Here is a 12,417-nt window from a genome sequence, read left to right as displayed (position 1 = left end):
AGAGTATGGAGTCTTTGAACTGAAAACTCTGCTTTCGGCACAAGTTCAGGTTCGGGGGTAATTGGAAGTCAGTCTGAAGATTATGAATCTGAGGGTGACTCAACTGTTGAGAGAAGAAGAGAAGAGAAAATGCCCTTGAATCGGGAAGTTGTGAACGGAATGGAAGTGTCAAAGTTAAAGTTCAGAACACTCTAAATTTGCAAAGGGTCAATCTTGTCCTTCATACTTCCTAGTTTTCCATGCTTCTACTTAGAGAAATGTTCATCCTAAATGTGTGGTTGACCAATGAAAAGATACTGGGGCAGATCTAAATCTGCAGTGATCCGCAGGTCTTTCAAATACTCATTACCACTGTCTTCTTTTGCATGTGTCTCAATTATTAATGGCTTGCGATGCGCAGGTTAGGATCAAATCTAATTAAAAATTAACATTATTTCAAAGATCTTTTAAGTTAACTTCAAGATGTCTTATTGAAATAAGTCCAAAATGCTTTAAATATTATTCACCTAAATTAAGAGAGCTAATATTAAAACTTAACATCTATTAAATTTTAAAAATGCAGTGTATAATAGAAAAAATATCTAACAGAAACTTTGTATATATCTGACAAATTTTCTATAGATTTATAGCTCTGATTTCAAAAAGGAATATGAAATAATGGTGATATTTTTCTATTTCTTTAAGAAATCCTTAATATGGTTACATGTTTTTTCTCTTCTTATACATAATTTAAGATAAATTAAGTTCACTATTTTCAGCTAATTACATTGCACCATCTCCATTTTATTATGATGTCCATACCTGGACAGAATAAAAAATTATCTTTAACAGAAAAAAGCCAAATTATTATCTATTTAAAGTATAAGAAATGCATTTTAATTCCTTAATTCATGATAAGCACTTAACAGAAGCTAGTAAAGTTAACTGGAAGAATCAATGCCCTCATTTTTCAACATTCAACTAACTTGAGGATATGTAATTACTCAAGAGTTTATTAATTCAGTCTAGTGCCTTTAAGTCATTCAAAATGTATCATAAAAATAAAATTATTTTTAAAATTGACACATATCTTTGTAAGAGTAACATATTTTTTACCTAAAGTTTGTTAAATTGTGTTTTATGTACTACTATTGATTAATGTTAACTAGCATAAATGAAATATATGTACATATTTTTTTAATTAGACATAAAAAACTATATACATCATCTATTTCAAACTTCTCATTTTACAGTTGAAAATATTGAGGTAGTTTTATTAAATGACCGAACCATGGTCATACTGCTAATATTGACCTTATGGCAAGTAAAACCTATGAAATTTTGGTAAATTCTCTATGTGTTATAAGACAATGTACATATGTAAATTCACACACATTTTACAATTTTTGTATAGCTAATATCTATTCCTAAACAGTAAACTCGTGGATTCAATCTGAATTGCATATAGTCTTTTAGTGTTTATTTACTTAAATATCACTATTACAAATTCTTAGTAGTGCTTTTAAACTTCCAACAGTTAGCACTGGCAACCACAATAATAAGTGTACACAAAATGCTCTGAACTTAGCCCAGCCCATAGTCCTTTCTGAAAAAAATAGCTGGAGTGAATTCTTAAACACTGATGATCATGTTGTAGGACCTCAAAAGATATCATCTGCTCATTACATTTCTTCCTTCCTGCCACATTCACATCCTCCCCCTAAGGCAGGCTTACCTCGTGTGTGGCCACATACAACAGTACTGCTGTGGTCACAACTGATGTACCATGGATGGGCCCTATTGGCCTCTTCCCATGGCAGAAGTGTTCCTCCAGAACTAGTGACCTGAGCTGTGGAAGCAATTCCATGGTTATCTTATGGAAAGCCTTATTTATATTAAGCAGCTACATAATTGACTCTGAGTTTTAGTCCTTTAAAATGTTGTCTTTACCTTTCTAATTTAGTCTGATACAAAGGACACAAAATTCCCTCAGAAATTTTAATTAATGAATCTAGACCCTTCAAAATGTTGGTGTGTAGGTGTGTATAGTTTTTAAAGTTTACAGAGAGGGCAGAAATGCTTAAAATGTTTTAGAAGAAAAATCAAAACAACAAATGATAGCAGGTCTCTGTGCAATAACTAAAACCATAAAGTGCAGTATGCTTTTGTAGACAGAATGGAAATATGCAATACCAGTCCTTGAATTAATCTTCTCAAACCTCACGTTATCCATGCTTTCCCTTTCTTCATGACAATTTGATCTTTTACAAACCGTTTAGCTCCAAACTCCCAGAAACCTGATAAAAATTAGAATTACTAGAAAAATTTACCTGTGGTAAAAATGAGCCTTGACTGCTACACTGAATCGGGACTGGGAATGAATACCTGCTAGGAAGCCTAATGTTGGATTTCCCTGAGTGTGGTGACTATTTTCACTGGGCAGGCCCCTTTTGGAAACCCTAGAAGCTGTCCCTCTATAGCTCCAATAGATATTCCTACAGGGAAGGAAGCTTTCAAGCCAGGGGTGCTTCCTCCACCTGCGTCCTTTTGAGCTTCTCTACTTGCCCCTGAGCTGTTGGCCAGCTGAAAGGACTGCCTCAGTGCAGCCCCAGAGGTTGCCCTTCTGGCAGTCTCTTATTCCTCCTGGTCCTAGCTCTTTCTGAGTAAGCTGGCGTCAGCAGTGGCGAATAGTGGTCTTGTGAGTCTAGTTGTTTAAGAGAGTCTAAAAAGACTCCAAGTGGGCAATACATCACCCAAGTCACACTAACGAAAAAAAAATAAAATCTGGGTTTTGTCATTAAAAAAAAAGAAAAGTTCGCAATTTTCAAAATGGACGATTTTTTAAAAAATGTTAATAATAATATATAAAAACGCTTGTATTCCACCTACAAGAGCTGTGTAATGCTGTTGGTAGCCATAGTCATTGTTTAAAGTTACATATTAAATAATATAAAAATGCAGTGTTCATACAGCTGCAGAGAATAGCAAAGGATTAACATAAATATTCAAAACTCTAAAACAGCCAAGGTAAGCCAGGAAACAAATATGAAATTCATAAATTTTTTTCTTGTTGGTGCAACAGAAGTTTGTGATATTGGTTTTTAAATTATAGATTATAGTTCTTTAAACAAAATAAAAATCCTTTTATATTTCATAAGGCAATTGCTGTGGAATATGTAAAAGAAATCACGCTAATAAGAGGGTTTTATCACACATCCACATATTCACTTTCACACACAAACTATGTACACAAAGAGCAAGTTATATACCACATTATTATAACACAAATTAATGAATGTACCTAAAAATATGATGTAGAGACGAAGTTTGATATAGAATATATATTATTTTTCACATGATAAAACCATCTATAGCATTTCCATTCTTATAAAAGCGCTAAAGTAAAATGCCTTCCCCAAAGAAATGGTGTTATGTGACATCATACTCATTTCTTATATTTTCTTGAATCAAAATATGATGGTGATACTAATGTTTCTGTCAGGATGACTCTTACCATATATACAGTGTATATGTTCATCCTTGAGGTTCATAATATATTGAAATTGTTTGAGTCTCTAATTCCAAGGGACTGGAACCATAATAAAAAAACAGTTTCTGTTCGAACCTACACTGCCTGTGGGCATCTTGGCATGTTTTTACACATTTACTGATTCAATATTATACTAGTCACTTGAAAACATCTGTATTGGTGTAATGTTATTCATAAAATTGAGAAAATAAAACACATTGCTCATCTGTAAAATGGAAATTAGAAATCTACTTTTGCCTATCAATATGAAGATTAAATGCGATAATGTAAATCATAGGACATAGTCACTGAATTAATATCTCTTCTCTATATTCACCCATATTACTTACTTTTATATGTTAAAGAAAAGGGAAATGTTTGCACACAAGCTAATCTTACTCAAATATTCATTTTGTATAAATTAAATATTTGGTCACAATATTTGTTGTGGTAAAATATACATCTAATATTATTTAAGTGAAAAACATGTAAGTGTTACTGCACTATCTTATGGAGTAGCTGAGAGCAAAGATGACAATATATGTCATGTTTTATGTGAATTTTAAGACATTCTCGACAGTATTAGCAATACTCCTCCTCTTCACTATGTGTCAAACCAATGTTGGCTGTGATAGGATGGATAAAGTAAACTTAATTCCAGGATTCAATATTGTAGACTCACCTTCAAAAGGTAAAGATTTTTGGTTTCCATTATTAACTTTCTTTCATTTCTTAAATTATTCAAAATGGGACAAGGAGGGGACTCTTCAATAAATGGCAATGATCAAATACAAATCCTTCGGGGCTTCCCTGGTGGCGCAGTGGTTGCGCGTCCGCCTGCCGATGCAGGGGAACCGGGTTCGCGCCCCGGTCCGGGAGGATCCCACGTGCCGCGGAGCGGCTGGGCCCGTGAGCCATGGCCGCTGGGCCTGCGCGTCCGGAGCCTGTGCTCTGCAACGGGAGAGGCCACAACAGAGGGAGGCCCGCATACCACAAAACATACCACAAAAAAAAAAAAAAAAAAACAAATACAAATCCTTCATTAAGTTTACAAATTGGGAAAAGGTTTGAGAAGTGTTTGTTTGGTCCAAGAAGTAATTATTTATGTAAACTCATTGTTAAGTGGAACTCAGGCTCAGATAAAATTTTCTGATTAAACATCACTGACATATAATTTAATCTAAGGGAGAAAATATGTGTTATGCTTTATGTGATATAACAAATTACATCCAACATATAGTCCTGCACTACATGCAAAACCCTTTAAAAGCCTGGCAAGAGTCTTGTGTGAAGCCTCATATATATGACTTGTGCCTTCTCCTATTTTTTTCTATCTTATATATTTTCAAAGTTCTTCCTGGTAACTTTACAAAGAGCTTTGCAAAGTTCTTTCATGCATAAATAATTACCAAAATGTCACATAATGCACATTCTCCACATTTGGAAAATGAGCCAGTAATTGTCAAAAAGAGGACCTGAACCCCAGTGTTTTTATTTCATTTTCAGGGCTTCACTTATGGGGAATTTTAGATTTGTAATTCAGTCAAATGTAATTATACATGTTTATCTATATATATATATATATATATAATTAATAGTATAGGCTTTATCTAGGGAAAATAAATTCTAGAGTGACTGAAAATACTATGTATTGGGAAAATGATTATCTATCACGTGAAACTTAAGCATATGTACATATCTGGCCAGGTCAAAACCTCAAACTTTTCATGGAAATACAGACAGAACACTGATCATAACTTTCTGCTACTCATCCACATTTGAATGTACAATATTAAGGAATAAAACAAAATGAAGCTGACTGCTAATTAGATGCCTCTGAATTCTTGAGTTATTCACACCTGCAATTTTTACTTTGAACATAGAGCCATGGTAAAGCGTACTTCATAACAAAATTAAAAATTCATATCCTGCTCAAAATAGGTTATAGGTTTCAATGGGTCTAAAATGCAAAGAATATTTACTGCTAAGAAGGGGTAGAAACCAAGAACTCTTGGATATTGGTTACAGAAATAGACCCGAGTGGGCCAGGAGTCTGATAGGTACAAGAAAACTGGGAACAAGAACCCTCCATACAAAGGAAGGACCATGAGTTGAGTTGTGGTTGATTGCTGGCTTGGGATTCAGGATGTATGAAGCTGTAGAAATAAGCAGAGACAGCCAACCCCCAGATATGGGTGGGGCCGCCCACAGCACAACGTATAACCTAGAGTGTTCCCAATATTTCCCTGCAACATGAGCCAGTAGTACCCAGCATCAGAATTAATTGTAGACTGGGGCCCTGGTGGAAGATTTGGAATGGGTCAAGTAAGGAGTTGGACAGGGGGGGATGGGAAGACTCTTCCACTTAATATGAGTCTAGAAACAAACAAGAAGTAGCTTCTGGTTAATTCAAAAAGGATTTATGAGGATAAGATTAATTTCAAGGAGCTAGCCCGTTGATCTCTTTGAGTAATGATAGTGACAGAGGAAGTCTTTGACCACTGTTTTTTAAGTAATCATCAATCCTCAGGGTATTTAGAACTTTTAGATCCTGTCACCATAGATTAATTCTTCTAGGATCTTAAGATTAGTTTGAAAAAATTACTGGTTTTCTTCTCTTCTTTTGTATAAGGAATAGTCTATGGTTTTATACATGCCAATCACTTTTAAATACCTTTTCAAATATCTTTCATCGAAACCAAAAGGATATTTGAGAATTATAGTAACATATCTACCCACTTTTTCAGAAAAAAATGGGTTGAGGTTGCTAAAATTTTAAAGGAGTTTCCTCATGTTCATTTCATTTGCCTTGCATAAATCAGCTTGTGTTTATAAAAGTAACTGATCTCTTGGCTTAAAAATGTGATAATATGGACTTAAAAAAACCAAACTCCTTTTAAACTGAATATTCTATCTTTATAAGGGAGCAAATACACAACTTTTATAATGATAAAAGTTATGTTATGAAATAGAAGGGGTTTTATCACAAATATTTTGGTTTTGATCTCTCTACAAAGAAATATTCTCAATTATATTGATGAACGTCCATCTTAGGGAGAAAGTGTTTCAGCAGATAGAGAAAACACAGATGCAGGTCTTAGGAAAATCTGTATTTGAAATGAAATTTCTCACATAGGTGCTTTCCAGGCTATGTCTACATGACAAAAAAGAAAAAAAAATCCACAGATAAGGAAAAGTCCAGTTAGCATTCAAATTTTTAAAAAATAAATATCCAGGTGGTCCTACTGAATAACTGAGGCCTAAAAATCTCTGAGGGTGAATAACTGAAAGCTCATTTTCTTCACTGTCTTAGAGGTGGGAATGTGTTTTGGTGACTCTCATTGGGAGGCCATTGTGATTAGAGTCACCCCTGTTAAAGTCAGCAGTGGCTTGGTTGGAAATACCCTCAGGAGACAAACTCTTCTCAGAGACTCAATATTAATAGGAATGGAAATTTGGCAACTGAATGAGGGTGGAAGGATCAGTTCTTCCCCAAATGTCTGGGGTGTAACTGCAACTCTTTCTTTACCTGTAATAAAACCTCTGAAAAGTAGTAGAATCTATAAGTGCTGAATGATGATGTAACTTGAAGTGACGTCATACTCACTGGCATTTAACTATTTATGTTTTGTTTGATTTGACATTCTATTTCCATTTATGAATCCCTTTCATTCAAGTAGTATTGATAAAGTGATTAGAGATGAAGTTAACTGTACTGATGATGAAGTCACTTGTTAGAGAAGAAGTGAAGTCCAGTGGTTGGAGGAGATATCTGTCCTCAGGGAAAGTTCATTTGAGCCCAACTTCCACTACCTACTAGCTGTGTGACATTGGGCAAGTCCCTCAACCACTCTGCTTTTACATTTATAAGGGAACAGAAATAGTACTTACTTCATTGGGCTGTAAGGACTAACTAAATAAATAATGGGTACAAAATGCTCAGTGCAGTGTCTGGTTCCTTGAGGATTCCCAACAAATATTATTCATTAGTACCCTATCTGGAAATAGGTGGCTTCCAATTCAGAGCAAAAATGGAACCCCGAAGAGAAGATTACCTGGAAGATATAGCTATGGTCATTGATAAAGTGGGAGAACATCTAGGACACATTGTGTGCCCATTATAGAGTTGACTACACTGTTTCCTCCTTGAGTGGCCATTGAAATTGGACTATATTTTTTCCTATACTTTCTATATTGATATGTAATATAGTTCCTTTATTGCAAGTGAAAATGGAGTTATTAAATCCTGTAATTGCTGATTTAGGGTTAAAAAAATAAAAGTTATTTAAAAGAGAATATCCCTTAGAATAAGTTGATATATTCCTGTGATTGCTAAAAATTTTCCTCCAAGTATATGGAAATTTTCAAGTATAATAAATATAGTACCTATACTTACATTGTTTGTATTACTTAATTACGCATCAATCTTATTTGAAAACACACACAGATAAAGCCACAGGGACACAAAACACATAGATCAATGAAAGGACAAAGCAACTTATTTAAGGACCATCTAATTTGTGAATTGCATAAATTTTAACATGATATTTACTAGCAAAATATAGTTCCAGTTAAAAATATTTTTTTTTAATTTTAAGTTGGACTTAATCATAATGCTTTCGAGCACAAGTTTTTATTGGAATAGTTATAACTAAGCAACCATTACAAATTTTAGATGACTAAATTACTTCTCTGAGCATGTCACTAGGTTTATAATTACTGGCTTCAACTCCATTTAGCTATATTCTTCAATGAATTTTACCACTGGTGGTACAAAATTACCTGCATAAGTTACCTATGTATATTCACTTTCTAGCATATAGGTAGCATTTACGCATAATACATCTTAGGTAAAAATATCAAACCCTTCCTCTGTCACTCCATCTTCACCCCCACAGTGCCTCTTAAAGTTTGTTAAATTAACTGAAACTTAAGCAAAGGTTATATATTCTAACTATTTAGATAAAGAGTAAAATTCTCATTCATCATCCTTATGCCCTCAATAATTGGCTTGACCGACATTTTCACTTAATTACTATTTTGTTAATGAACCAAAGATACTAACCAATGTGTTGCTATCATATAAAATCAACCATAAGGTGTTTAAAAAGTGCAGTGTAGTGCCACTTGATTTTTGTTACACTTTGAAAGGCAAATGAAGTAAATCAAGAAGAAACAAATCCAAATGTAGTGTTGAAGTGAGGTCCAGCCTTTCAAACTGGCTTCCTATTAATCACAGGGCTGACCTTTTCATTAAGGGGCAGTTGTTGGAGTCATTGACACGGTTACAGCATTCACATGTGTGAACTGTACTCTGTGGTATTCATGTTCTGGGGAAGGCACAGTGAAATTAGATTCTCTCCCTGTAGGGGGTAGACATTGACCGCTATTCAATACCAACAATTGTCGGTTAAAGTATTCCATGAAGGATGACTTTTAAACTGCGTTTACTCCGCCATCAGTAATGTCAAATGCAATTCTTAAAGAAATATACTGAACTAGCAGTAATTAATTAAACCTCTCATAGCAGCAACTTTATCCAAGCTAAATCATTTCTGAATATACACAAAGGAGTCATCAGGATTCCACCGTCATGGCTTTTAAACCATCAATTTCAATGTGTCCATCTATAATAGTTAGAAAACAAAAACAAAACAGCCAGTGGGGAATTATTTAAACAATGCAACAGTATTTTATCTAATTTCACCTATGTAGCCTATATATGTGAATCGTCTTTTGGGATGACAATGCATTCCAGACTAATTTTTCAAATAAAAATTGCCTAAATTAAGGAAAAAGGATAAAACCTCAAAAGGCTACGAACAGATAGGATGAGCTGACAGTTTTTATTGCATTCTCTTTTAACATGATCATCTTTGTGCAATATTTGAAGGATTGAATTTGGGAATCATAACTGGAATCTTTGTCAGGGCATATGTCCCATGTGCTTATTTCCTACATGGAACATCATGCATTCGAACAGAAAACACATTCTCTCACATTGGCTGACATTCCACCTGAAAACGTCCACCACAGTTAGCTTGTTAACACAATTCAGGATATATGGCATAGTAGTAAAAAGACTCCCCATAGCCAAGTAAAAATCAGAGTAGGGGGCTAAAGGAACAGGGATGTACTTAGATCAAATCTGAACTTCAAGTTCAAATATAGTTTAATGGTGAATCTAAAGTTGTAAGTGCAAAGTAAACGCAATGTGAAGGCTGCTTGAAACCAAGCATGAAAGACCAAAAAGTCAAAACTGAGATTTCCTACATCTGGTTTTAATATCTTTTCTTATGCTATTAGACAAATGACCTTTTGTTTTGTTTTGTTTGTTTTAAAAATTCATTATCATTGTCATGGCTACTCCAACCTAATACTGTTTTTAGAGTTTTTAAGATCACTTCTTTGGCTATAGAACGGACTTAAGCAAAAATTATAAGCACTTTTCCCCCATTAATGTATGACTAGTGATGTAACAATACAGTTACGTGTAAAAGTTGAAATCCATTTTCAGGAAGAGTATGTGCTTCCTAAAGAATTTTTTTTCTATTCTCAGAACTGTGACAAAACACTTGCCACCATCATTTTTGACAGAAATAAAGCACATTTCATCCGGAAAGAGCGGGTAATATGCTAGGCTACAGGATTGAATTAGCAATATTATTAGCACCACATTTTAGTTCCGAGACCTTCTGAATGAGCAAGCTACTCGCGGAGTCTAAGCTTCAGTGACAGTGCCAAGGCACTGGTGAAAAACGAAACCAGAGGAAATCCACAGGGTTATCAACACAGGTTTTATGCTAGTTCATTTTTTGCACAGTCTTTAGAGGATTCCCTGAGAGTAAACATCCTTAATTAATTCCCAAGAAAAAGAAGGAAAGATAAATTTTCCACTTACTGCATTTGCTGTCCTTTGTCCACACGTTGAAGTAAAAGGGTGGTTCTGCTGTTCTTACCTAGCTCCAGGTTGCCCTCCAGATTAGGCATAAATGTGAGCGGCAAGAATCATGTTGACTTTGTAACTGTACAAGGAGCAGCCCATCGCACTGCTGCTGAAGAACCGCTGCTGAAGAGCCGGTCAGGACAAAGTGCTAAACTTCAGCCTGAGAGAGCACAACATTTATTACCCCTGAGGCTCTACCATTTCACCTACACCTGGGCAGATCTATCAAGCTTCATATGTATTAGAGCTATTTGACTCTGTGGTTTAAGAGGAGGAGAAAAAAAAAAAAAAAGAGGCTTGCCGTTGTCACACTTGTTTCCTATTAAAGAGCCTTATGGTGGATTGAGTAATTGTGTACGAAGGTAGTCTGGCTGGCAGATGTGTGCAGCCCCAGCGGAGCACTAGATTCAAGGCAGATGGGTTGTACCAGGGCGCAAACAACATTGAGAGAGAGAGAGAGGCGTGATTAAAACAGCAGGCCTCTATTTTATAGTGCTGGAAGTGGGGTAGCATTAAAGCTCCTGGGAATCGGAGTTCCCCAAATGGCATTGCTCCATAGCATGGTAAACAATAAATCCAATAAAAAAGAAAGATGTTCAAGCAATGAAAGTTATAGAGATATTTATAATATTCACTTTAACTATTAATGAAGGATTAAATGAAGCACCCTTCCCCCCACACCCTAACTGAACTTAATTAAAACTACTCAATCATGGATCGTAATGGGTTATTGATAGTGTTAAGGTAATGGATTTGAAACAGATCCCTCATTCTGCTATATAAGCCATGGTTATCTTTTAATCTGAATTAAATTGCTTTAAGGAGATTTACACTGTCAGACAGATTGACATTCTGCAAGTGGGCATTTTTTAAAGATGTGACTGAAGCCAATTTTTAGGAAAATGCCCTCTTGCAGGTGTGATGCATACCACATATTATCTCAGGCAACTTAACCCATGGAAACTTCAGGAATTTCTTTTTTTATAAATTAATTAATTATCTTATTATTATTATTATTTTTGGCTGCACTGGGTCTTCGTTGCTGTGCGCAGGCTTTCTGTAGTTGCAGCGAGCCGGGTCTACTCTTCGTTGCGGTGTGTGGGCTTCTCCTTGCGGTGGCTTCTCTTGTTGCGGAGCATGGGCTCTAGGTGCACAGGCTTCAGTAGCTGCAGCACGTGGGCTCAGTAGTTGTGGCTTGCAGGCTCTAGAGTGCAGGCTCAACAGTTGTGGTGCACAGGCTTCGTTGCTCCACGGCATGTGGGATCTTCCTGGACCAGGGCTCGAAACTGTGTCCCCTGCATTGGCAGGTGGGTTCTTTTTTTTTTCCCACACACACTGTATTTTATTTTTACAAGAGATAAATAAACTGACCCCAAGCATTGTAAATGGATGACTACAACAAAAGCAACAATGATTGCAATTACCAAACACGAAACACACTCATATTATGTCATAATATTGACATTCAGTCCAGTAATCCTCCACTGTAACAGCTCCTTTACTTTGCGGTGAAAATTGATTTGCATATTTTTTGCCTCTGAGTCCATGTGGGATTTTTTTTTTTAATTCAAACAGAAAGACACACAAATTATAATAATCCTCATCAGTTCACTCAGTCCCATGTAGGCAGGTGGGTTCTTAACCACTGCGCCACCAGGGAAGTCCCGAAACTTTAGGGCTTTCTATGTTACCTCTCTTTGAGGATCAAAAATGTATAAGTAACTAAAATAAATATAATTAACTTTCACAGATCAGAACAGTTTGACCTATTTTCCTATACTGTTGAGAGCTACTTTCCTGTATCATATTGTGCATAACTATTAATATTAATAATGAAGATGGTGATAATTGAACAGTTGCTACAGGCCAGAAACCATGCAAAGAGCTCTCCATGCATCATCTCTTCTGTCCTACAAGGACACCTTTTTTAAAATTTTTTAACGGATGAGGAAAAGAGTTGGAG

General features: G+C 35.5%; 1 protein-coding gene across 1 annotated transcript in view; it reads right to left on the bottom strand.

Annotated features, from left to right (window-relative positions):
• Positions 1-10,614, bottom strand: part of SEMA3A (semaphorin 3A) — a 548,785-nt gene extending 538,171 nt beyond the window's left edge. Inside the window, exon 1 of the mRNA XM_024129840.3 lies at positions 10,410-10,614. The gene's annotated coding sequence lies outside the window, so the exon portion shown is untranslated. The remainder of the gene's footprint in view (positions 1-10,409) is intronic.
• Between the last annotated feature and the right edge of the window lie 1,803 nt (positions 10,615-12,417).

The sequence above is a fragment of the Physeter macrocephalus genome, chromosome 5 (assembly GCF_002837175.3).
Source record: "Physeter macrocephalus isolate SW-GA chromosome 5, ASM283717v5, whole genome shotgun sequence".
Taxonomy (NCBI): Eukaryota; Metazoa; Chordata; class Mammalia; order Artiodactyla; family Physeteridae; genus Physeter; species Physeter macrocephalus.
This window is presented reverse-complemented; position numbering and strand designations above follow the sequence as displayed.